The sequence below is a fragment of the Apis mellifera genome, linkage group LG1 (genome assembly GCF_003254395.2).
Source record: "Apis mellifera strain DH4 linkage group LG1, Amel_HAv3.1, whole genome shotgun sequence".
In the NCBI taxonomy this organism is placed as follows: Eukaryota; Metazoa; Arthropoda; class Insecta; order Hymenoptera; family Apidae; genus Apis; species Apis mellifera.
This window is the reverse complement of record NC_037638.1, coordinates 8598214-8623191: the sequence shown is the minus strand read 5'-3', so window position 1 is coordinate 8623191 and position 24978 is coordinate 8598214. Positions and strand designations below refer to the sequence as shown.

Sequence of the window (24978 nt, the reverse complement as noted above, 5' to 3'; positions counted from 1 at the left end):
ACGATCAATTTGCAAAATCGAATAATTTCATCGAGTAATTCGAGTCGTTAAGAGGATGAATATTCGATTCATGAAATGAAAATGGAAAAAAGAGATGGGAAGATAGAAATGAACGAGGAGATAAAACGTCGATTCCTCCCTCCCCGATGGATGGAAACTTCCAAATTTACTTTCGGATTTCGACGAAAATCCATTGTCGCATACGTTACAATCCGAAAACCCACGTGGATCTCGATCGTATCCCCAGAGCGGAATTTATGCCGCGTGATTTTGCTCCTCGATTCGAACAACGGTGTTATAACAACGGCTACAATTTGCCAGGGGAATCGAAGACCTGCTCCCTCGATATTGGCTAATAATCTTTTATCGTGCAACGCTGTCCGTTTTTATTGTATAAAAAAAAAAAACCACCGATCTTCCTTTACGACCTGTCGTAATCGATTTATTTTTCGTTATTTTTCATTTCCCTATCCATCCATTCGCCTTTCCACGATTCCTATCGATTGTTTCGCGAATAAAGCTTGATTCTTGCTTCCTGTTTCTCTTCCATCTTTCTTCTTTTTTTCCTGACCGAGTCTCGAATCATTCTGACGATCGTTGTTATTAAGAAGTAGAAAGACAATCAATTTTTGAAATATTTGAAAAAAGAAATTGCAAAGAGGCATCCTACAATGTTTCTAGCACGTGTTATGGAGGACGAGGATGTTCCAGATTCAGCGCACTTAGAGATTCGAAAGTCGGTTAGCGATGTGAAATTGAAATTAAAAGGGATCGGGTTTCAAAGGGGTCATATCGAGCGATGTCGGTTCACGATAATCAATTTACGTAAAGTCAAACTGCGATCAATTAACGATCTCGCTTTCTATCCCTCTATATTTCCAAGAAATATATCAGGCCCATTCATTAAATCTATCCAACGTATCGGTGTAATTGAAATGATTATTAAATCGATCGTCCTTTCGCGAATTGAGCTTTCGAATTATCCGTCGTAATTATCGATTCTTCTTCCATCCTTGAATTCATCAAGTTATACCTTGAAAAGTGATCGTGCAAATAACGAAATCGTGTCAATAGTGTCACAATTACTTTTTCAACAATTTACGCTGGAAATTAGCCGACCATATTCTTCTCGAACTTCGACTTGCCACGTCGTAGCCTCCTCGTTTCAAAACTTCCATCTTATTAAATGTCGTAAAATGAAGTTTTAACTAATAAACTTCGCTTTATGATATCGTCCTCGTCTTGTTTCCATTATATAAATCTCCCTTCTCCTCCCTTAAATCGAACAATTCGTCCTCTCTCGTCCCTGCACAAATAGCGATCCTCACCTCTCGACTTTTCGCAAACTCGTTTGCATATTTTCGTGGTGTCCCCGTTTTCTCGTTCCGTGGCGCCGCCAACCTAATTCTCCAAAAATTCTAAGGTCAAATAACCAACCTACGATCGATATTTATCCCTTAATATACCTGTCAGTGAAACTAATTACACCGTCTACCCGGCCAGTAAGTCGAGAGGGATTTTTGGCCGGGGTGGCCGCTCAACCTCGGCCAAGAAATCTATCAAAGTCAAGTTCTTCTTTGCGGAATCCGCTGATTCCTCGTCAGGCATCTGCTCGGTAATGCGGTTACCGAGCATATATACGAATCATCTTTCGTTTCCTCCTCTTGGATCCTTGAAGTTTATCCAATTTTTTCCCTAACGAATCGAGGAGAAACGACACGAGGTGTTGGGAAAATATTTTTCGGATAGGAGATTATAAAAGTGTTGGGATAAAGTAAATTTTTCGAAAAGATTGGACGTTGAGAATACATATACAAGAGATACAAGAGGAAGAAGAAGTTCTTTTGTAAAGTATAAACGTGTATACGAATAAATATTCGAAAGAGAGAATAAAATTCGTTCCCACGGTCTTCGAAGTACGTAATAATAAACGTACGTTAAATTCATTGAGCACAAAACATTGTTTATATACATTTCCACCGATATTATAATACCAATTCTCCCCGCCCATATGAGTCACGAGTATACGAAATATACGCGTTCGTAAACAAAAGTCGAGTGTTATCGTTCAGTGTCTCGCCGAATTTCTAACCGCTCGTGCGCTCGTTTCCAACTCGTCGTTTCCTTCCTCGTGGAAGAAATTTTAACAAATTCGCGTTTCCGTTTCGAGATGGAGGAAGAGGATCGACGGAGAAGGAGAAGAGGAAGCGTGGATTAACGAAAGTGAATTGATTTTCGGCGGAGGCGCGAGTTTCGACTTTCAAAACGGAGAGAACACGTGCAACTTGGAATTATTAAAAAAGTGACTCCTTTTTCCCCTCCCTCCTCCTCCTTCTCCGTTGCTCTCCTCCGTTTCGTAGCCTTGTTCTCACGAGGAAAGGGGAAGGAGGAGGAGAAGGAGGAGGAGGAGGAGGCTATTAGAAAGGCTATTAGGCTACCGCTAATAGATTCGTATCTCGACAGGAACCAACCTGGTCAGGCTTGAAAATCTAACGGTGTCCCGTGTTAACGGTGTGCGGTCCATCCATGGATCGTGCGTGGAAGGCGTTACGAGGAAGATCGAAGGAAGATCGATCGAAGGCAGACATCGTCGATGATATTTTTCGCAGCGGGGATCATCTTCGATATAGCTATTCCGTTAAGTGTAGCGAAGTTAGTGTTAAAGTGTTGCTCGCATTCCTCGATACGTTTCTTTCTTTCGCGATTTTCGTGAGGGTTTTCGTTCGATTTGGGTTAAAGATTGAACGTAGTTTTTCGTAATTTGTACTCGTTTCTCAATCTTCGTTTTTCGCGATTGAAACGAGGCTCGTTTGAGACACGAGGATTGAGAAATAAATAATTAGGGATCGGTCGTAGCGTTATCGTGTAATAAAGAACAATGGTATAGGAACGAGTAATTAAAGCATAATTAAAATAATGGAATTTGTAAGTAAATAAGTAAGTAATGGGAACAGATTAAAGCATTACGAGTAATTACAAGTAAGATTTCAAAAATGTGAAAATTAACGTTTAACGTATTGCTTTAGAAAAAAAAAAAAAAAGAATTAATTCCGAGATTAATTAATTTTGATTTCCAAACAGGATAATCGATGCCAGGAGAAACGTTGCACTTTCGAACCGTTCGAATAATAGAATAAAATTTTCGATTCTACGCTTTAATTAATCCGTAACGTATACCGATGACTCATTTTCGGCCAATGTTTTTCTTCTCTTTAATTCTCAAACAATAACAATAAGATATCGGATCCCAGATCATCGCGTATATTCATCGATTCCCTTGATAATTTCACCGTTTATTCTCTCCGTTTCAAAATTTATTCGGAAAATCGAAAGATGAAAAAAAATCGGAATAGCGTGAAATCGGTAACGGCCTAGTTTCTCGACACGATAGCAACATCCCACGGATTATACATGGTTGCTCCCCAAGTCAGCCATCAAGGGGGGGGCCCAGGGAAAACGTTTCCAATCAGGAGTCAATTACAGGCCAATGATGTCATAGTCATTATTAGTGGTGCAATTGCGCGGAATGTCGGCCACTAAGTTATGAAACTGCAAGAATCTATTCGCCGCCACGCGGTGGCCTGTAATGTGGTACACTTTCTCCCGGGCAGAGATAAATATCTTGCGTGTGTGTGTGTGTGAGACGACGGTGTTCTCTTTTAAAACGCGACTATTTGCCAACGCTCGATCGGGCTCCCGACGCGAAAACTCGAGCAGAACAGAAACTCTCTTGTACGACGAGAGGATTTCCATTTCTTTCCCTCCCCTCCCTTCGTCCATTCCGTGATTTATTGAAAATATTTCGTTCCTCTTTTCTATCCCTGTTTCGTTTGTCTTTTCCGCGTATATTAGTTTCTTCCTTCTTCTTCTTTCTTTTTTTCGAAAAAAGAGGAAGGGAGGGAAAGATTAGCGTCGATGAATCCGGGAATTTTTCTCGATAAAATATATGGGAATTCGATCGACACTCGCGGGTTATTTGTTCTCCAAGCATTCGATATATATATAGAGAGAGAGAGTAGGTTTGTTCGATGATACGGGCGGAATGTCATGGATTATACTATCAGAGATTATCATTCCATGGATTGTTCATCGTTTAAGCGTTCTATTTTTTCCCCTCTCTCTCTCTCCTATCTTCGGTGCGATTGATTAAATCGATCGATACGTTTAGATAATATTTTTTTTTAAATATACCGCGAGTATAATTACAAAGTCTTAAATATCTATAGATCATTTCTCCATCCAAGAAAAGAGAAGAAGAAGAGAAGAAAAGTCTCTTGTTTCAAATTCCTCGAGAAACGTTGTTTGGCGTCCGAGTGACTCACATACGGATTGCGTTATGACCTCGGTGCAATATCGATTCGATATTATCGGTATTATTAAAGCTTCGCGGAGACAGGATTCCGACGCCGTCCATAAACGGCGGTGAAGAAAATAAGCGGCGTTTCAAGCGGCCAACATAGTTGGCATTCGTCCGACCCCTGTCCGAACCGACCGAACCCGGCTTCCGTATAAAAACCGTATTTCGATCAATTATTCGTCCTTCTGTATATCGCGCGCCTAATAAATCTTTCGAGTTTCTCTCTGCCTCTGTGTGGAGCGCGCGCGCTCTCTCTCTAAAGATTCCAAGGAGAGATTCCGGAAGAGCGAAATCGTGTCGGTCTTTTTTGAAAAATCTCTGTCAATTTTGCCAGAAATTAACACCATCGTCAAAAGATTCGATTTCGATTTTCCTAGGATAGCTATTTTCATTTATCCATCGACTTGCAGGCTCCTCCAAGCCTCTCGAATTATACACGAAGGGGGAAGAAATAAATTGGAATATCGTCAGAAAAGTCAGGAGGAGGCTGTTCGATTGGATCGCGTGTTGAAATTTGAAATTTTGCCCGGGGAGAATCGTGGACGGCCGCGTTTGCGGAAATCCTTGCCGCGACCCGTGAGCCGCCGCGAGTCCCGCAAGGCCGTTTTAAACGCTGGAATTCGGGCCACTCGTTTCTCTAGAAAGGAGCACGCCGTTCGCTCGCTCTCGCGCGCGCACTTCAAATAATAAAAACCGCGCGCCGTTCTCCCCCCGCTCCCGTGTTTGTTTTTCGCGCGGATTTCGATCCCCTCGCCTGAAACGATCCGGGAGAAAGAAGTTGGAAAGCGAGCGAGATCCTTGTTGCTGCTGCTCTTTATTATCGAGAAATAATTCGAAAGATAACCGAGTTGATCGTGTAACGAGTAGATATTTCAGAAATGTAGCTTCGAGTAGAAGATAGGTAGATGTAATCACCGTTGTCGCCATTATTTCTTTTATCTTCCAAGTTGAAGCTTCTCTTCAACGCCTCAACAATGTAATCGATAAAATTGTAGATTCGATATACCACGATTTTTATATAGATAAGTTTCGAATCATTCGTTCGAATTATAAAATTAATACGAATACGAAAAGTTTTGGACAAAGCTGTCCAAAAAAGAGACGCGTGAATATGAACGTTCGTGAATTATACCACGATTTTTATCTCGACCTAAGTTTCAGTACAATTCGAAGTTCTTTCGAATTGTAAAATTAACATCCTTGATATGAATACAAGAAAAGTTTTGGACAAAGCTGTCCAAAAAAGAGATTCGTGAATATACGTTCGTGAATTATACCACGATTTTTATCTCGATAAGTTTCGAATCATTCGTTCGAATTGTAAAATTAATACGAATACAAAGTTTTGGACAAAGGTGTCCAAAAAAGAGACGCGTGAATATGAACGTTCGTGAATTATACCACGATTTTTATCTCGACCTAAGTTTCAGTATAATTCGAAGTTCTTTCGAATTGTAAAATTAACACCTTTGATACGAATACAAAGTTTTGGACAAAGCTGTCCAAAAAAGAGACGCGTGAATATGAACATTCGTGAATTATACCACGATTTTTATCTCGACCTAAGTTTCGAATCGTTCGTTCGAATTGTAAAATTAATACGAATACAAAGTTTTGGACAAAGGTGTCCAAAAAAGAGACGCGTGAATATGAACGTTCGTGAATTATATCACGATTTTTATCTCGACCTAAGTTTCAGTACAATTCGAAATTCTTTCGAATTGTAAAATTAATATCCTTGATACGAATACAAGAAAAGTTTTGGACAAAGGTGTCCAAAAAAGAGACGCGTGAATATACGTTCGTGAATTATACCACGATTTTTATCTCGACCTAAGTTTCGAATCATTCGTTCGAATTGTAAAATTAATACGAATACAAAGTTTTGGACAAAGCTGTCCAAAAAAGAGACTCGTGAATATACGTTCGTGAATTATACTACGATTTTTATCTCGATAAGTTTCGAATCATTCGTTCGAATTATAAAATTAATACGAATACAAAGTTTTGGACAAAGGTGTCCAAAAAAGAGACGCGTGAATATGAACGTTCGTGAATTATACCACGATTTTTATCTCGACCTAAGTTTCAGTACAATTCGAAGTTCGTTCGAATTGTAAAATTAACACCTTTGATACGAATACAAAATTTTGGACAAAGCTGTCCAAAAAAGAGACGCGTGAATATGAACGTTCGTGAATTATACCACGATTTTTATTTCGACCTAAGTTTCACCGTTCGTTCGAATTGTAAAATTAATACGAATACAAAGTTTTGGACAAAACTGTCCAAAAAAGAGACGCGTGAATATGAACGTTCGTGAATTATATAAATTTCGAAGGCTCGTTCGCAAAGGCCATTGTGCCACTGCAAGATTGCAACGTGAATCACGCACCGTGCCCCCGGACTGTAGCGCCTAATCGAGATCGGGCTGACTCACAGCCTTTCCGCGATCGTGCGTTCGCTACCTTGCGCGCTCGAAAACTTCTCGAGATCCATCTCTCGTCAACGAGATCCCCCTCGTTGAAGAGTTTCCGTGGGAACCGATCGAGAAACGCGGTCGAACGCGGAAGGTCCTCGCGATGACGTGTTGTTCGCCGGCTCGTGAATCGCGATAAGCGGAAGCCGGCATTGTTCCGTGGAACCGAGATCACGGGGTGATTTTCGCGGGAGAAATTTCGCACACGATTCCTCCAATGATTAAAAAAATATACACGAAAGATTCGACTCGCGTGTTCTTCTTGTTTCTAGTTTTGTTCATTCATCTAATTCGTTTTCGACGATGAACGTATACGTAAAGAACAGACGAGAAGACCAATGGAGATCTGTTAATTAGAGAGTACTTTACTTTCTCCTGTTTTTGTTTTTAATATTACGTAAAATTGTGATAAAGAGTTTCTCTCCTTGTGCGCGAGAAATATTATTAAAAAAGGGGGACGCGAAACTTTAAACTTAACTTTGAAATCATTCACGTTGAACGTAGAATTCGCGCATTTTAGGAACGAATGGAAAGATCGGTTTCCACGATCGAGCAATGAGTCAGAGAAGATTTAAGGGGTTGGGCTTGTACGTACGTACACGCGGTTATTTCGGGTCGGCAAATCCTTGCGCGGCGATCCGGCCGTCTCGATGCCCATAAAAGGGCACGAAACTGCCGAAACCCGTGCGACTCCTTGGACAACAACGGGTTGAAATATTCTTATGACGAGCGAAACCGCTTCTTATGGAGGTAATACCGGGAACAGCTTGTCACACATCGCGCGCTTCGTGAACCCTCCTCGATTCGTTCGTGTTGCGATTTTTCGATTTTCGAGCAATGGAATTCCGCGTTCCTCTTCCTTTTTTTTTTTTCGTTTCTTTTTTTCTTAAGGATCCAATCGAAAAGGGGAGGGAAAGGAAGGGAAAGGAGAGCGATTTTTGCCTACGCACGTAAACCAGGCGGTTGACGGTATATCAATTCATTTTGAAAGACAACAACGCTGTTCGTTTCCAGAATGTGTTTTCGATAAATTGTTATTGGCCGAGTTGATAGATAAAAGATAGTTGGTATATAATGGTGTACAAATAGCTTTTGACAAGTTTAAATAACAATTGATTAGGTATTTAAAATAATTAGCAATGGAATGTAGTTACGAGTCGAATTTTTAAAGTTTGTCCTAATTTTATTTTATTTTTTTTTCCTCCTTTATACGCGAAGATTATTAAGGATCAACGTCGGATCATTTTTTAATTTTTAATCCAACGTTGTTGCGCGAACTATATTTATAAATATAATATTAAAGCTGGCCGCAATTCATCGGTATAAAGAAGAAAGTTGCAGAAAATGTTTTTTTTTCTTTTTTTTTTTTTCCTCTTAACTATGTTCCATATATTCACACATGACGTGTATATTATACAAATGAGTCTCCTTTTAAAAGCAATTTAAAATACGCAAATGCACTTGATAAAAACATCTTATTTACGTGACAACGAATCGTGTGTGTAAAAGTAAAAAGGAAAAGATATCGTGTAAAACCTGAGAATTGAAAAAAACGAACGTAGCTACTTATCTATATATCGAAAAAATATATATATATATATATATAAATTTCGAATGGGTAGAATCATTTTGCGATATATCCATAACATTCTCCTCGGACTAATTGGCCTACATTTTTACAATCGTTTAAGAGAAAGAGACTCGAATGTATATATACATATATTCCATTACGTGATAACACTCCAAGATTTTTTAAAAAATCGGCGAGGAATTCTTTTCTTGAATAATTTAAAAATTCTCTCGAAAGGTATGGATTGCTCGCGAATGGAAATAAAGTAAAGTAATTTTCGCAAGGATAATCGATTCGAGGAGGGGAATCGTCGTCCGACTATTAACGCATCCTTCCTCCCGAACAGGTCGATCGTTTCGACCAGCCATCGACCCCGCCATTATGTAAGGATTATGCATTGTATGTATGTGTGTGTATGTGTGTGTATACGTTGTTGCGCCGAAGGCGCACGCGAACTCGCGCGCGTATGATTCAACCGAATAACGTTCTCGAGGAGAATACAGTTAGCGGAGAATCCACGTTAGCGTTAATCTCTGCAGGTGCCAACGTGGTACTTGCCAATTAGGACGCTGCTTATTTTCAACCAGATTACTCGACCGAATTCTCTCCACCACCGAAATTTTTCATTACGAAAATTCCCTCTCCTCCCGAGTGAATTAAATATTCAGGAGTTGGACACGCTCTTTTGCTTTGCAAGAAGCCTCTCCTCGAGTTCGATTCGAAAATTAATTGCTCGAATTGTTGTAGTTTTTATTCGTACGAGTTAAACATTCTTACATTTTCTTCGAGTATGAAAATTCTTTTCTTCAAATTGCTGATAGTTTCTCTTTTTTTTTTTCATTTTTCACAAATAAGTCGAGACTGTACTCTTTCCTTTCGTGAATCTACCGGTTGAAGAATTTAAAATTCATCTTCATCGCGGAATCGGTTTGCGGATATCGAAGCGTTTCGCCAAAAAAAGAGATATTAGATTTGACTTTATTGATTTTATCTCGCGAATAAAGTAGATGGAAAAGCGTAAATTCCTCTCTCTCTCTCTCTCACACACACTCTCCTCTTGCCCAATTACACGGGGGAAGAGGAAACGAAGAGGCGTATGTACGCGAAGACGTTTGAATGAATAGAATATCGCGTTGCTCGTAATTTCCTGGAACATTACTCGCGAATACCGGTGCGCATGCGCGAGCGCTAACGCGCGTGCAAGTATTTATCTCGTCACTGTGCGAGCGTGGTGTAATCGCGAAGACGATGAGCGCACGGCTCGTTGCCCGCTTCGTAGACCAAGCCGAACGGAATTCCGGCTCTGCAATTGCGGAACGCCTCGGTTATTCCGTTCCACGGACCTCCCCTAGGACTACTCGTAACATTTTTCGAAAAGAGAGAAAAGAAAGAGGACTCGAATATTTTAATCGGTTGAACGAATGTAAATGTCGAGCGGTTGATCCTCTTCGGTTCGAAACTTTCGATTAATCCTTGCTCGAATAAAAAGAATCAAAGAGAAATAAAAGAAGAACGTACTGCTCGCTCTCTTTTCGAGGTATTATATACCAGCATTAAACGAGTGTTTTAATCAACGTTTGAACGTTGGACTTATCAAGAGAGAGAGAGAGAGAGAGGACCTGGTGGAGAGGAAGAGATTGGGCCTCCTCGTCCTCCACGGTGGTCCGCTCCGGACGACGTATTAATTGAACCATTCATTTTACCGGCCGATATTAGGCGGTTTAACAAGGGAGGGGGGCGAGGAATCTCGCGAGAGAGTGAGTGGAGGGAGCATTAACAATTCCAGCGGGGTTCCAGACTCGTTTCTTCTCTTCTCTCGGGGGTCGAGGCGGGTGGCATCGAGATCGGCGAACGGCTAGGACGAGAAACAAGAAGGAGATAACGCGACGACGTTGAAGAAGCGTGAGAATCGAGCGGAGGGAGAGGAAGTTAAGGAACAGAGAGAGAGAGAGAGGAGGAGGAGGAATGCGCGCCGCGGAAGGTGCCCGACCGAGAAAAAAGGGAAAGAGGACCGCGAAGGTCGGCGAAGAAAACGTTTCTCGAATGGAATGCCGGGCGAAGTGGCTGCGAAGTGGACGAAATCGCGATTCCTGCGCAACAATAAAAATCGCTCCTCCTTGTTTATCGAGTTGTAAACTGTATATACACATATACTCTATACTCCTTCGTTGCTATATATCGAAATAGATAAAGAGATTGAACTTCGTTCGAGTTTCCCTCGAAATTTTTCCTCTTTATTTCGATCCCCTCAAAACACGTATAGATATTAACGATCCGCGGATCGAAAAGAGGATACGTTCAGGAAAAGAAAGAGAGAAAGATTAGAGAGAAGAGTGGCGAGTGAAAGACGGTTACCGAGTTGTGTACGGTCGAGGCGAAGACCAGTTCGGGAGGAGGATCATTGAACGGAGAGGCCGAGCGAGCGAAGTGAGCGAAGTCGGGTATATACACGACGAAAAAATACAAAGAGCAGAAGAGAAGAAGCGTGGAATGCAAAGAGAAGAAAGGGAGCGCTAAAACCGGCAGGAGGAGGACGAGGAAGAGGAGCAACGGCGGCGGCGGCGGCGGTGGCGGCGGCGGCGGCGGCGAGCAACTGGTGGATGGAGAAGGAGTGGAGGAGCAGAGGGGAGGGGAGAGGAAAGTGGCGGGATAAGGCCCTGGATGCCCTGTGCGCCAGGGGCGGTTGTTGGCGGGTGAGCGTGCTAAGAATACCGAGGAGGAGAGAAACGGCCGGGAAGAATGTAAAAGACAATGGAATGTGTCGCGTCGCGCATGCGTGGCTCCGTGGAATGCGGCCCCGTAACGGCACATCCGTTAGCCACAATGTCTGCCACGAAACGCGGGGCCTTATTGCGCGCAATCGCTCTCCTCCTCTCTCTCTCTCTCTCTCTCCGCGAAACGCGCCTCCGAGGCGTTTCGACGCCGCTCGGAGGAAGGAACGGATTCGCAGGCCGGAAGAAAAATCGGCTTTCGCGTAAGCTTTTTCCACCTCGGTTGCTTCGCTCCTCCTTCTTATTCCTCTTCTTCGTTCCTCCGCTGTGACGTAATTTGTTTTCGTTTCGCGCGTTTCGCTCGTTAACGCGTTTTGTTAGGAAATTAATTAATTTGAGAAATGGAGTTTGAATGAAATTTGAAGTAATAATAATAACAACGGATGTAGAAACAATATTCGATAAATTATTTTATATCGTAATGGACGAATCGTGGTTGAGCGTAGCGTAACGTAACGGAGATGGAACGCGAGACTATTCTTGGTTGATAGGTAAACGATCGCGCGGTGTCGTGACACCGGGTAACACGAAGTCGAGGCGATCAGGTGCTCCCGACCGAGGTGGAACGTTGCCGCTCTACTTTATTCCGGTTGTCCGTGAACATGTTGATGACGAGCGGGAACGATCGTTAAAAATTTCTCGAGACCGCGTCTCGTTTATATATCTCTCGAAGTGTATCCTCGAAGTATAATATCGATATTTTCTCGAATGAAATTTGCGTGTCGTATTAATGGTCCATCGATCTTGTATAAAAAAAAAGAAAACGATGATTGGAAATCGGAATAAAATAAAGAAAATAATTCGAGGGAATAAACATCTTCCCTGCAGAGTGTTGAACCGAATTTCTACCCGGTAATAACAACATTGCGTGCTGACAATTATGTAAACTACGCGCGTTATATAAGGGAATTCCAGTGAGAGCGTGTCGTAAAAAAAAAAAAAAAAAGAGAGAGGAAAAAATAAAGAGGAACTCGTTTCTCCGACACAATAACAACGAGCGAGGCCTTTGAAAGAATTTGGGAAGATTTTGAAATCTGGAGAAGGGAGGATGAGGAGGATGTTACACGTTTCTATCGATACGCGAAGAAAAATTCGACGCGTAAAAATCGGCGCGTAACACCTGTTGTCGAGGCGAGTCCGTGACACGTGAATCGTTTCATCGTTTCGAGCAAAAAAGAAAAAGGAAAAAAAGAGAGAGAGAGAGAGAGAGAGAGAGACTGTCCGTATATCCGTTCGTTCAGGGTAACTGGAATTTACAAATCATGGCCACGGGTACACGTGGCGAAATAGCACGTTATAGCAGCCTATGTGGCTGGTATAGATATAAATATCGTACATTTTATGAGCAGACAGAGTGATTCGACGCTAAATCGACTAATTGACGGGGATATTTCAATATTTAATGTCGGTTAATCGTCGCTGATAATTCATTATCGATCAATTAGCATCCGTGCACGTGATTTTCGCCCGGAGTTATTCCAATGTCTCAAGCACAAGGACAGTATCGATGCTATTTTATTGCCTGCTCTTATCTTTATGCCTCTGTATTTCCTAAGGTGCTAAAGAATATCGTGTAATAATTTTTATCGGTGTGAACGATTGTATCGCTCTTTTCTTCCGATGGAGATATTTCTCCAGCGTCGATATTTCCAACCACGCATAGAATTTCGAATGCGTAAATATATATATTCTTCTATATAATAATCATCAGGGAAGAGGAAAAAGTAACGAGTTTGTATCTAAAACAATTTCTTTTTTTGCAAAACAATTATTATCTCTGAGAGTATTTATTGCAAGAGAAATGACGGGTTACTAAAACGCATTTAAACGCGTATATAAAATTTTCTTGATGTATTATTTATTAACCAGAAGATTATATTTCGAAAATAACACGGATCCTTTGAAGAATCGATTATCATCGCCCCTCCGAATCGACATTCCTCGCTAGGAGAGACATCATATTTCCTATAATCTGTAATCTACGCTCACAACGTTGCGACAAACGGGCAAGAATTTTTGTCACCTCCGCGATGCAGCACAACATCATTAGATGTGTGTGCAAGAAGTGTGGACATTTGTGACTGGTTTCAAGTGTAATAACCTCCCGTAATTATCCGTTTATTTTACGAATAACGCGTTAACGCGTCTCGTTTAACCTTCAACTTGAACCGCGAAAAGAAAAAAAGAAGAAAAAGAAAAAAATCGCACGAGCGAAAGATCGTCGCTGCCTCTCCGCGAGGGAGATGGAACTTGGACGTTTCATCGGCGGGAGGGTTAACAACCTCGGAACTGTGCCTTTCCCATCGTTCTTGCCCGATCCCCGCAAACACCAGTCCAATCTAAACACACGAGATCCGGCAAAGTTGCCGAATTTGGCAATGGAAGCCACCGGCAGTTGTAAAATTACTTCGTCGTCACTGTGACCGCTCTCGAAGAACTCCCTTTCTCGAGGAACTTGATCCACATTGATTCGAATTAATGACAATTTTGCAAATTGCTTTTCACATTGGTTATTTTCGTTGTTTCATATATAATTAATCTCTTGGAAACCGACGGATAAATTGGGATATCAACGAGAAAAATTAAACAATTTTGAAAGTTGAAATAAACCAAAGATCATTTCCTGCAACTCCACTGTCTCCAATTACGGATAAAATATATAATTCAATCGGCCAGCCGGATCACTTTCGACGATATCTTCTTCTTCTTCTTCCGAATTAATTCAAGACTCGAGGACGAAGACGTCCTCGGTCGACAAAGTGGCCAACAATTCACACCGTTATCGTTTCGCAAAGTGACTTCTCCACGCGGAGAGAGCAATCATGATTCGGAGGAGGGATGCTTTCTCGAGCTTTTTCGCGAGATAATGAAAGCGAGTGTGATCGTCGCCTTGATCGTCGCGTGTACGAAGAGCTCGCAACGTTTCCTCGAAAAGTAGCCGTAAACACGCTAAAATGTGACCCTCCCCCCCCGACACGTAGCGAATGGTAATGGGCCGAGGAATTCCTGGAAACCCGGCTCTCCGCTATCGAGAAGGGAACGCCGCGAGCGACCCCTTCTCCGAGGAAAAACGTCCCCTGGATTGGCCGATTATCGAGTATCCCCCCTCGAATATGTCCCCGTTTTTCCCTATTAACCTCTCCCGCGAGGAGAGGAGCGAGCGAAAAAGTTGGCTCGTTTGGCGCCCGCTTATCTCCAATTCCTTCCCCCGGCCTTGCTTTTCCTTTGCGAGCCGCGCTCGCAAATTAGAATCCTCGATCGGGGCAACGAGTTAACGAGCCATCGCGGGATTAAAGGGCCTTGTCGTTTACTCTCCTAAGGGTTATACGCTGATTGCATCCTTTTCGCAATTTTGCATTCTCTTTTTATTTCTTTCTCTCTTTTTTTGCTTGGGAAACGCGTATCGATCAGCATTATTCGAATATGGCGCGATGATTTCGGGATGAGACGGGATTGAAAGAGTTTTTTCTTTTATTCTTATCTCGCGTTGTTGTTCTGTCTGTTGGGGAAAAAATTGACTCGAGCCATTCTTCTCGAACCATCCACCTTCGAATTGGGTTGCGTATTCTTCGTATATCCTCAATAATGCTCGAGTGGAAAGGGGAGATATTGGAATATCTGTCGAGCTCGTGATGCTTAAACTTGGGGAATTTGATCGAGGCGGGCAAACACATGGATAACTTTGTCAAAATTCGAATCATAGATTCCAAGACGAACATGTTTCTCTGCTCCTCGTCAGGATCACGATATCGAAAGATCCATTCTCGTTGTTTGGAAGAAGATCTCGAGGAACGGTGAAGAGTCGAGATGGAAGCTTCGATCCCTGCTTAATCGTTGTTTTTCTAGTCGAGATATTCGCTGAATTCGTTCCTTTCTTTAATGGACAGCAAAGAAGGAGAAATAAAATTGGATGGTTCTTCGATCTACGAGAATGTTGTAAGCTTGTTAAAAAAATCTGCATTTAACAATCTCGACGAATGGATCGGCATCCATTATGCGGATTAATTCCATCGCGACACGTGTCCACGAATTCCGCATTGAAAACGTCGAGCAGCAACACAAAGCGTTGGAGGATCAGAATGGCGATCGAGAGGGGTGGGTCGAATCAACCCCGAGAACGATTATCCTCCAGTCATGGTGCGGATCACGATGCGAGCGAAACTTGGATCCGAAGGGAGAAGAAAAGGTGGATGGATTTCGATTTATCTTTGGAAAACGAGCTCCATCTCGTTAACGAGCAACTTTTACCTCCGCCGTTAAATTCCACCCTCCCCCTCTTTGGCCACGAAAATCCGAAGATCTCCTTTCCAACTTTCGTGACGGATCGATCCCGAAACTGGAGGAGCGCGTCGTCGATCGATGGAAATTATTCTTTGCGGATGTTGTCGGTGAACTTTTAACATCTAATTTCTTCTTCGAATCGATCGAAGGATCTCGACGAATTCCCAATTGAGGAATTTCGCTGTCTTCTTCGCGCAAGGATGGAGAATGGTGGAAAACAAATTTCGTTGGATTATTTGAGAGGAGAGGAGATTCGATCGACGAGAGACGAGATAACGTTGTCGAAAATTAAACGTTGCAAACGAATTATCCCGATCTCGAAAGAGATAAGATTCCACTCGAAGTAATCGATCAAAGTAGATGTTATTAACTGACTCGTATCGCGAAAAATTGCGCTTTCGATAATTACCTTGGCTAAGAAATGACTTAATATATTTACTAACTGACCATACACGACACGCGCGCGTGATTCCCGGATAATACGTCTTATCGGCGATATTTATCCACTTAAAAATACCACGCCACGATATTTCTGCGCGCGTATAATACATTTTTACGCATTCTTTGTTTATTTATTCTCGGAATAATATCGGTCGGAATACTTTTACTCGTTATCTATACCCGAATACCCGATAAATAAAATCTGTTTCGTCTCCCTCTTAAATTATTATTTATTATTGCGCAAGATGAATATAATTCCTGTGCAACGTTATTTCGATTATTACATCGAAAGAATTATCGTATCCGCCCCGAATAAAATTCAATAATCTTTCAATAATCATCTACCTCCTCCAAATTCTATTAATTCCTGCCTCGTTAACAGTTTGTGGAAAAAAATCCTTCCAATTCGATTCCTCGAGGAATCTTTTTGGAAGAAGAGCGTTGGACGAGGAGGAGGAGACTCTTATCGAGATCCGTGTCTCGGAGGATTTTCCGAAATGGAAAGCCAGATGTACGCGAGATGCTGCGACGAGGTCTTGATCGATGAAACGACGAATTCGTTTCCATGGGAAATCGGCTTAGAGGGAGCGAACAACTCGGCAGAGGAGATCTGAATTTTTTCTCCTTTTTTTTTTTTTGGAAGCAAACCCGACGAAACACTCTTGTCGCCGCGCTGAGCCGACTTTTCAGGGTCGTTGAGTCCCTCCTCCGCGGGACAGGGGCATTGTTCAAGAGCTTATATGCCGCCCGATGGCCGCCATTGGTCCAAGCGTGCCAAGCCTGTCCGTAATTCAGTCGGGTAATGGCGATGCAATAAAAGAAAAAGAAGAAGGGAGAGGAATAAGGAGAGGAGGAAGAGAAAGGAATTACTCGCGTCTTCCGGGCCACGGAGCGGAACGCGCTCGCTTCCGGGCGTTTTTCGTGCGAGGGCAGTCGCATCCCTCAGGACGAATGAGGCAATGGAGGGCGACAAGAAAAGACTTAACAGCGACAATGGCGCGTGATTTAAGGAAATCGCGGGCATGGGGATACTTCTCTCCCGAACGACGACGAGAGAGATCGTGCGTTTCAACGGCGTGTAATGGATGCTATAAACGCTGCTGCAAATTTATGGAGGATCGTACGTAATGATGAACGCAACAATTCCGTGGAGATATATATATATATACTGGAGTCATTATTTGGGAAAATATATCGATACTCGAAAGTGAGAGCTACTGAAAAGTTCTCTTTAATCCCGATTTCGAATCGAATAACACATCCCCTCTTGCTTTTTTTAACTCGGCCAGAATCGCATGCATTCGCAGTCTCGATCCGGAGAGGAGAGGAGAGGATTTTAAAATTTCACGTCCGTCCGGTAACGTTCGACTGCACAGGAAAATTGAAGGTCGTGAGATCCTCGACTCTCCTCCCCTGGATGGATCCTCCTCGTTCGACGAGTTATGCAAAAGAAGTTGGCGTGGGAGCCGCGTGGGACAAAGGAAGTGGTTGTGGAGAGTGGAGGAGCCGCCGCCGCCGCGGAAACGGGGGAAAAAATAAAAGGAGAGCGGTGGTGTCGTCGCTCTGGATGGACAGGTGCGTGGCGGGGAAGAAAAAAGGGGAAAAAAAGTAAACGCAGACGTACTAATAAACGGAAGAAATTTCAAAATTCTTACGTAAGCATCGGCCGCGTTTGCGGTGGCGTGCTAATTTCGATAAAAAGTTTATCCTCCGCGCGGATTCCTTTCGAAACGCGAGGCAGAGCGAGAGAGAGAGAGAGAGAGAGAGGGGAGATAGCTTGTGAACGGGGCTTTGATTCGAGACTCCTTGAGGAAAGATCGCTTAGGCGTTGGATCGATTAGATTAGAAACCCCGTGGAAAATAGGGGGAGGCTTGTATAGGTGTCCAAGAGTTGGCGAAATAGACTCGTCGGTGGTGGGAAACTCAAGAATGCGGAGAGGGAAATAAAAGGAGTGGATGGGAGTCGGAGTCGAAAGGAGGATGCTGAGGGATGAGCGAGAAGGACGAACGGAGAGAAAGAATCGTGGCGAAGGAAGAAGGACCAGATGGCGAGGAGAGAGAGAGAGGGGGATGAGAGACTGCAGCACGACGTCGTCGACGACGACGACGACGACGACGACGATAAGGTGGAAGAAGGAGAAGGGAGGAGGCGGAAGAGCGAGAAGGAGAATGGAGAAGGAAGCAGCTAGGGCGAGGAGAAGGAGAGGATGGCCTAAGGTAGCGAGAGTGGAATACTGGAATGCGCTCCCAGAGGCCATTTCAGTTCGATGTCCTCCGTTCGTTCTCCTGTCTTGCCTGCTCTTTGCTCCTTCTCTTCCTCCTTCTTTCTCCCTCCTCGTCCTCGTCTTTTCCATCGCTTTCCGTTCCACCGGCCTCCGGCTTCTCTTCGTTCCCCGTTTATCCCATTCCTTCTTTCCTTCAACCCAACTCTCGTTTCTCTACTCTCTCAGTCTCCCCCCTCCAGATCTTTGCCCAATCGAGATCCTCTTCCGACTCCTTTCGACTTTTCGCCAAATTATACGGCCCTTTCTTGAAAAATTCCTCGGGACACGACTGCCAACCCGTTGACGAGGATGCCAACCAAAGATCGAGGATCATTTTCACTTCGCTCCTTATCTCTTCTTCTCCGAGTAATTTAATTCCTCGAAACGCGGATAGGAAGAGGGTGATAAGGATTCCCTTTCTTTCTCTCCAGACCCATCCCCCGTCATCTTTCTCTCCCCCCTCCTTTCCGAGAGGATTCCAATTAACGAACGATGAAAGAGCACGCGCGCCTTGTTATAAACACAGGTTGAATGAATCGAGCAGTTATACCCCGCATTCTCTACACTCTCCTCGCGGATTAGAGCGCGACAGGATCGGGTCTCTCTTCTCCTCTCGTTGCTGACCTTTGCGAGAATTCCTCCGCTCCGGCGCACCGTGATCAGGAAAAATTTCAGATATGCGAGTCTCGAGAGTTCTAGTCTCCTCGTGGGATTCTAAATATATACATCGTGACGAAGAATTGACTTTTCTTCTTTTTTTCTTTTTGAACTATCGATCGATCAAGGATTCGATAGAGGAATGCGAATCGAAGAGGAGTATAAAAGGATAGAGATTTTCGACGGAGAGACACGTTTGGGAAATTAACACGTGGCGTGCCAGATTGGGAGGAAAGATTCTCTCAACGTTTAATTGCGCAATGTTTACTAGTTGGCCTGTAATAATATTATTTGGCACGAGGAGGCTCTAAAAGGTTGAATCGGAACGCCAGGTGGAAGATTCCATCGAGTATGCGAGTGCAGATGTTGCGGATAGTTTCGGGTATTTAATTAGTTGGCTGGCTCTTGAGTAACCGTGCAACACACCCGTACAATTTAATCTCGGATCCATAGTCTCTCGACCTATTTAACGAGAGATTCGTCGAAAAATTAATCTAATTACGAATAATTTCACACTTGGACTTTTTTGGAAAAAAGAAGAAGAAGAATAACAACGATATTGGAATAAATCCGATCATCCATCTCTCCCTCCCTGACAATAATTTTCACCCCTTAACGAGCCCACGTCCGGAATCTTGCTCGTCATCCATTAACCCGGCCGATAATACTGTCCAAGTGACGGCAATTACGCGCGCAATCGAGCCGCATACTCGGCGCCATTCTCACGCATCCGATTGCTAATCTTAATCGCCTAATCGGACGCTGGTCGATCGACGCCCAATGGAATCGCCTGGCACCGAGTTTCGCCTCTGCTGATCCGTCCCTCCCTCTCTCTCTCTCTCTCTCTGGAGCGGAGAGGATCGTTTATCGTGGGCGACACGTGTCGCAGAGGCGAGCGCAGGCTTGGTGGAGTCGCGAGTTATCGTACCCTGTATATTGTTTCCACCGTCGCGGATCGTACCAAGCCGTGTCTCCACGTGTGTGACAGCCGGTCGGCCGGTCGCTGGTGTCAGCATCGCGGTGCTCTCGCCGCGATAAAAGGGGAACTAGACGAAACGTCTAGCCGGATAGCAGCGAGTTAGCGTCGTCCCAAGCATTGTTCCTACCTTGGGAACGCGGCGTTGGGTTTCAAAAATTGCAGCACAGGAGGAGGCGATAGGAGGAAGGCGATAGCAGATGCTCTTCTCTGTGGGGATGTGAGAAGCGTGGAAAACTGCTACTATCGTCGTTTTTATTTTTTGGGGGGTAAAGGTAAATTTATTTTTATCCCGAAAATGGTTGTGATATAAGAATTTTTGGAAGAGAAGGATTTGATTTATTCTTCTTTTTTCTTTAATCGAGGTACTATCTATGGAAATGATGAAATTCATTTGCATAGATAAGGTCGTCGCTGCTCGTTCGGTTCGGATTCTGTCTTCTTATTGGAACGTAAGGCTTGCGATTTGAGAAGGAATTGCGTGATCGTCGGTTAAAAATTAATTACATTTATTTTTCAATTATGCGCGACGAACATATACGATCGCCATTAATAATCAAACGGGGAATATGCAGATTCTTTATTCTTTGAATAAGCACGTGAGGTGAATGTCATTTTTTTTATTCTTAATTTTTAGAATATTCAGACAATAATAAAATAGGCAGGGAGATATTATATTACAAAAGAAATTCATTGAACGAGCCTGGCAATTATTCATAGGATAAGCTGCTAAGTTTTAAGCTAAATCGGATATTAATTAAAATTTTACATACATGAATGGAGGATCTATTGTAGTTCCAGTCGTATAGCCAATCCGTATATTCCATCTCAAGAGAGAAGAATAGATATAGGGGACGATTTTAATAGTATTTTCGAATACTTGTACAAACACGAAAGTTGTTTGATTCAAAACAAGTTTAATAAATCTATTTTTAAACGTCCTATATTTATTCTCTTTTTGCGATTGCAAAAAAAAAAAAATAGATAAAAAAAATAAAATAAACGTTTCCATTATGAATCTTGCCGGCGAAAAAAAATATTCCAATAGCCCGGGATTATCGTATAACACGACACGTTGCACAGATATATACACGGAATAAATAAATCTACAAATTTCATAAATAATTCCTTTAAGTAACCGCTCACTCGCTCGCTCGCTCGCTTACGTAACTCTTCTCTCGCAAATTTACTTACGACTACTGTTCTCTCGGGAGAGAGAGAGAGAGAGAGGAAAACAATTAATCAACCACTTTAGACGTCTTAACAAATTGGCTGGAAGCTGGCGAACACCATCGCGATTATCTTTGTCCAATTTTACGACGGTTTCGTGACGGAGCGTTTATTTTTAAAGTCTGCCCAGTTCTGTGCGTGTCAAACGCTTAATCTTCCCCGATAATTAGCGTAGAACGTTTATGGTCCGGGCTCCATCCCGGGATTCACGTCGACGTCGAAACATCTCGCCGCGGTGAGAGACGGATGGATAGGAAACGCCGCGATTCCCCTTTTTTCGATTTTTCTTTCCGAATTCGAGGGAAAATTCGGTGGAGACGCGATCGATTGCTATTCTTCCGATGGACACATGATTTTATTCAAATTTTGCCGATTGAAAAACGGATATTGCGCTTTTCAACTGCTAATCAATTTCGAACGAATGGTGAAAAAATATTTCTTTGCCAATTTTTATTACAGATTCTTTGTATCGACGAATCATCCAATCATCGAACTTTTGTTTTATCATTTCCACGAACATTTGGATCGAAATTTACCTTAGCCTCGTGAAATTGGGGAGGAATGGAACTCTCTTCTCCGTTTAGTTTCACCTTAGGCCAGTGAAAGTTTCGCTAATTTTATGCTAATAAACCCAGAAGGATCAGAGACGCGAATTAGAGGAAGAAGCGAACTCTTTCTTTCTCTCCGGGATCAAAGTTCGACAAGGAAGAAGAGACGTGTTATTTCTCTTGGAGCCCGTGACGATAACGTATTCCCTTCGATGCGGTAACAAGGAGTAACAAGGATTCGACTCTCAAAAAAGATATACTTCTCGTCCTCTTCTCGCGCATCCGGTTCCTCGTAAAAAAGGAGAGAGAGAGAAAAAAAATGTAAAATATATACGAAATAAATTGTACACATTCTCGTTGCGAAACACAGACACTACGTAAAGCATCGGAACAGACAATATAATGACATAATTGCGAGAATGAATGGAAAAAAGTATGAAAAAATCGTACGAGTGAATGCAAAAACTGACGAAACTTCTTCTCTTTTTCCTTTTTCGAATGTTTCGACATACGGGAGGAAAAGGATAGAGAAGAAGGAATAAAAAACGAGAGAAAAAGAGAGAAAGAGAAATATATATATAAAAGGTGGAGTCATTGACAGCAGCGCGGTCAAGCGGTTTCGAAGCGTGTAGTTTTCGTCCGCGACAAACGGTTTTGGCCTTGGCGAGGCTCTCGCGCGTGCGGTCACTTCCGCGTCACCGGCCGACGTAATTCGCATAAATTTCCAATACCAACAACGCAAACAGTTTTCTAAACTGTCGCAACCGCTCGCATACGCTGAGGCCGTGCATAAATCTTGGTTCGAATGGTAATCGAGATTGCACTTAGCGCGCTCCTCTTTGCACGCGAATCTCCGCACGTGCCTGCACTCCAGCTGTTTCCACGTTCCATTAAAACATGGTACACATACATATATATATATATATATGAATCTGGTTCGATCGAATTTTTGCCACGGCAGTTCCAATCCAATTCAAGATAAATTTGTGAAATTCGATGAGGCCTCGATACTTGCTCGATTCAAGATAATAGAGATTAGAAACTCGAGGCTTGATCTCTTCTTTATTCGAAATTAATCGATTGTGATATACGGAAGAAGCGGATTCGAATGGAAACGAGTCGTGATAATCGAGAGGATCGAATAGCGATGGTTCGATAATTCGATAATTCGAATGATTCGTACAAAGGATATAAAAAGTGTATTCTCGAAATCGTTACACGAGCCATTCTCACAGACAGCTATGATTACATTACGAGGTATCGATATCGAAAATAACTATACGGACGGTTAAAATAGCACGCCGCGTTACATTGTATTTACGTCACACGTAAATTGGAGTCGTAAACGTGTTCGAATAATAGGGGGAAAAAAAAAAGAGAAAAAAGAAAGAAAAACTTCATCAAAGTCTCTCCACGTGTCTCGTGACGCGCATAAATTCAAAACACGCGCGTACACATACATACGTTTCGTTACGTAGAATCAAGCAATCACGATATCCGTGAAATTCGTTCAAAGTCTGTGAAGAGTTGCAATCGAGAGGTGCACAAACGGTCTTAATCTCATCAGAATCGATTCTTCATTAACTATGCTAATTAATGTGCGAAGATGTTATATCAGTCTGGAATTACAATTTCGAATTGTAACGTCTCGCGGATTTTATTTTCTTCTTTTCTTTTCTCTCCTCTCCTTTTTTTCGATTCGTTTTCAAGGTCGTTTTCGGAGGAATCAGCTGTTGTACCGCGCGTGTAAGAGCGCACACCTGACCGAGCCGAGTCACTTTTCGGGTTCCGGCCAGGCTTATATCCTTCGAACGTTCGGCGCGGAATTTTTATTTCGTTCGGTATGCGTGAACGGTTGAACGACGATCTGGAACAGCGTCTCTCAACTCTTTTTCTCTTTTTTCTTTCGCCGCTACTCGCAGAAAGTGGATACTTTGAAAATCCGTTTCGATGATCCCAGAATCAGAATAAAGATTTCGTGGTAAAATTTTCGTAAAATGAACGGAGAACGCGTTTCTCTATCTTTTCGAATTGTACATTTTTTTTCTTCTGTCTTTTTTGCATCGACTCCTTCAATTTCTTGTTCGACTAATTATAGCGAAAGGATAAAGCAGTGTACTTTTATTATTTGTACATTTTCCTTCGTTTTATTCTTTCACACACTTGAGAAAACAAAGATAATCTTGGAAACTTTTCCATCTCGTTTTTTCGAAACAATTAATACATTTATATCTCTGCTCAATTTTGTTTAAATCCTGTCCTCTCGATTTGGATTGGCACACTCCGAGCAAACATTTCTTTAGCGTTTGGTTGAAAAAAAAAATTCTTGGTTTGATTCAAATATTCATCAAGATTGAGAGACGCTGATTTCCGGATGGTGGCGATCTTTTTAGCGGGGAATTATTGCGCGAGTTACATCGGACGCGGTTCGAAATTCGTGGAATTTGCCGTTTTCTATGTGACCGGTGAAAAAAAAAATGGGATGGAATAAAACCATCGTGACAAGAGCGAGCAAACCAGCGATGTGTGCAAATATGTTTCTTCTGCAACGGTTAAACAGCCCAGGCGTGAATCCCTCGAAATACTAATTGTTCGCCGTAACATCGTTATTTGTCGAGATATTAGCGGCGCGTTGTAATGTTTAATGGACTTTTTTTTCCTCCTCTTCTTCTTCTTCTAATCCAGAAGATTCCCGGTATCGTTACGCGGCAAGAAATGTAACATAAATAGCGGATAATTCTAGTATCATCCTCGACTGAAAAATTCGTTCCTTGCGATTCCTTGGAAACGTGAAGCGGAAGAATATAGACAAATGTGTAAATAACAATATGAATAAACGATGAAAATCACGGCGAGTATATTATATATTGGTTCGAGTGCGTAAATAAGCGTAAAGAGAAAAAGAGAAAGAAGAGGAGAAGGAGGAGGAGGGAACAATACGAAACCCGAGTTGGACGTAGTCGGTTAACAAGTTAATTACGAACGGTTAACTCGTGTGTCAACACGCATAAAAGCGTTTAGATATGTTTGGACGTGGAACCGTCACGAAATATTAGTCGGAAAATATTTAAAAAATTCGACGTTCATCTTCGTTCTTCGACGAAACATTTCCAAAAACATTTCTCCTCCCGCTTCATCGTGACGCGAATAATTGATTCGAATTGGCATAAATCGTTATTCAATTCATCTCGTCCAATATCATCGATACTTGCTTACTTATTATCTATCGTACGAAATTTTCGGGGGGGAAAATTGTTTGACAAACGAAGAAATGGGCCCGATTTATTCTGATCATTTATACCGAAACAAGGATTACGTATTCGACCAGTTGTTGCGCACAACCGCTAGGATCCGTCGCGCTGTGAGTTCACCGAAGCGGCTCTCTAGAATTCGCGATTTATTGC

At 42.6% G+C, this 24978-nt stretch overlaps 1 protein-coding gene and 1 long non-coding RNA gene across 2 annotated transcripts in view; both read left to right on the top strand.

Moving 5' to 3' along the window:
• Positions 1-24978, top strand: part of LOC410732 (3-phosphoinositide-dependent protein kinase 1) — a 468203-nt gene that overhangs the window by 379948 nt on the left and 63277 nt on the right. The window lies entirely within an intron of this gene.
• LOC113219088 lies at positions 1438-12123 on the top strand. Its single transcript, XR_003305620.1, has 2 exons — positions 1438-2302; positions 2464-12123. It is a non-coding gene; the product is annotated as an uncharacterized LOC113219088 (long non-coding RNA).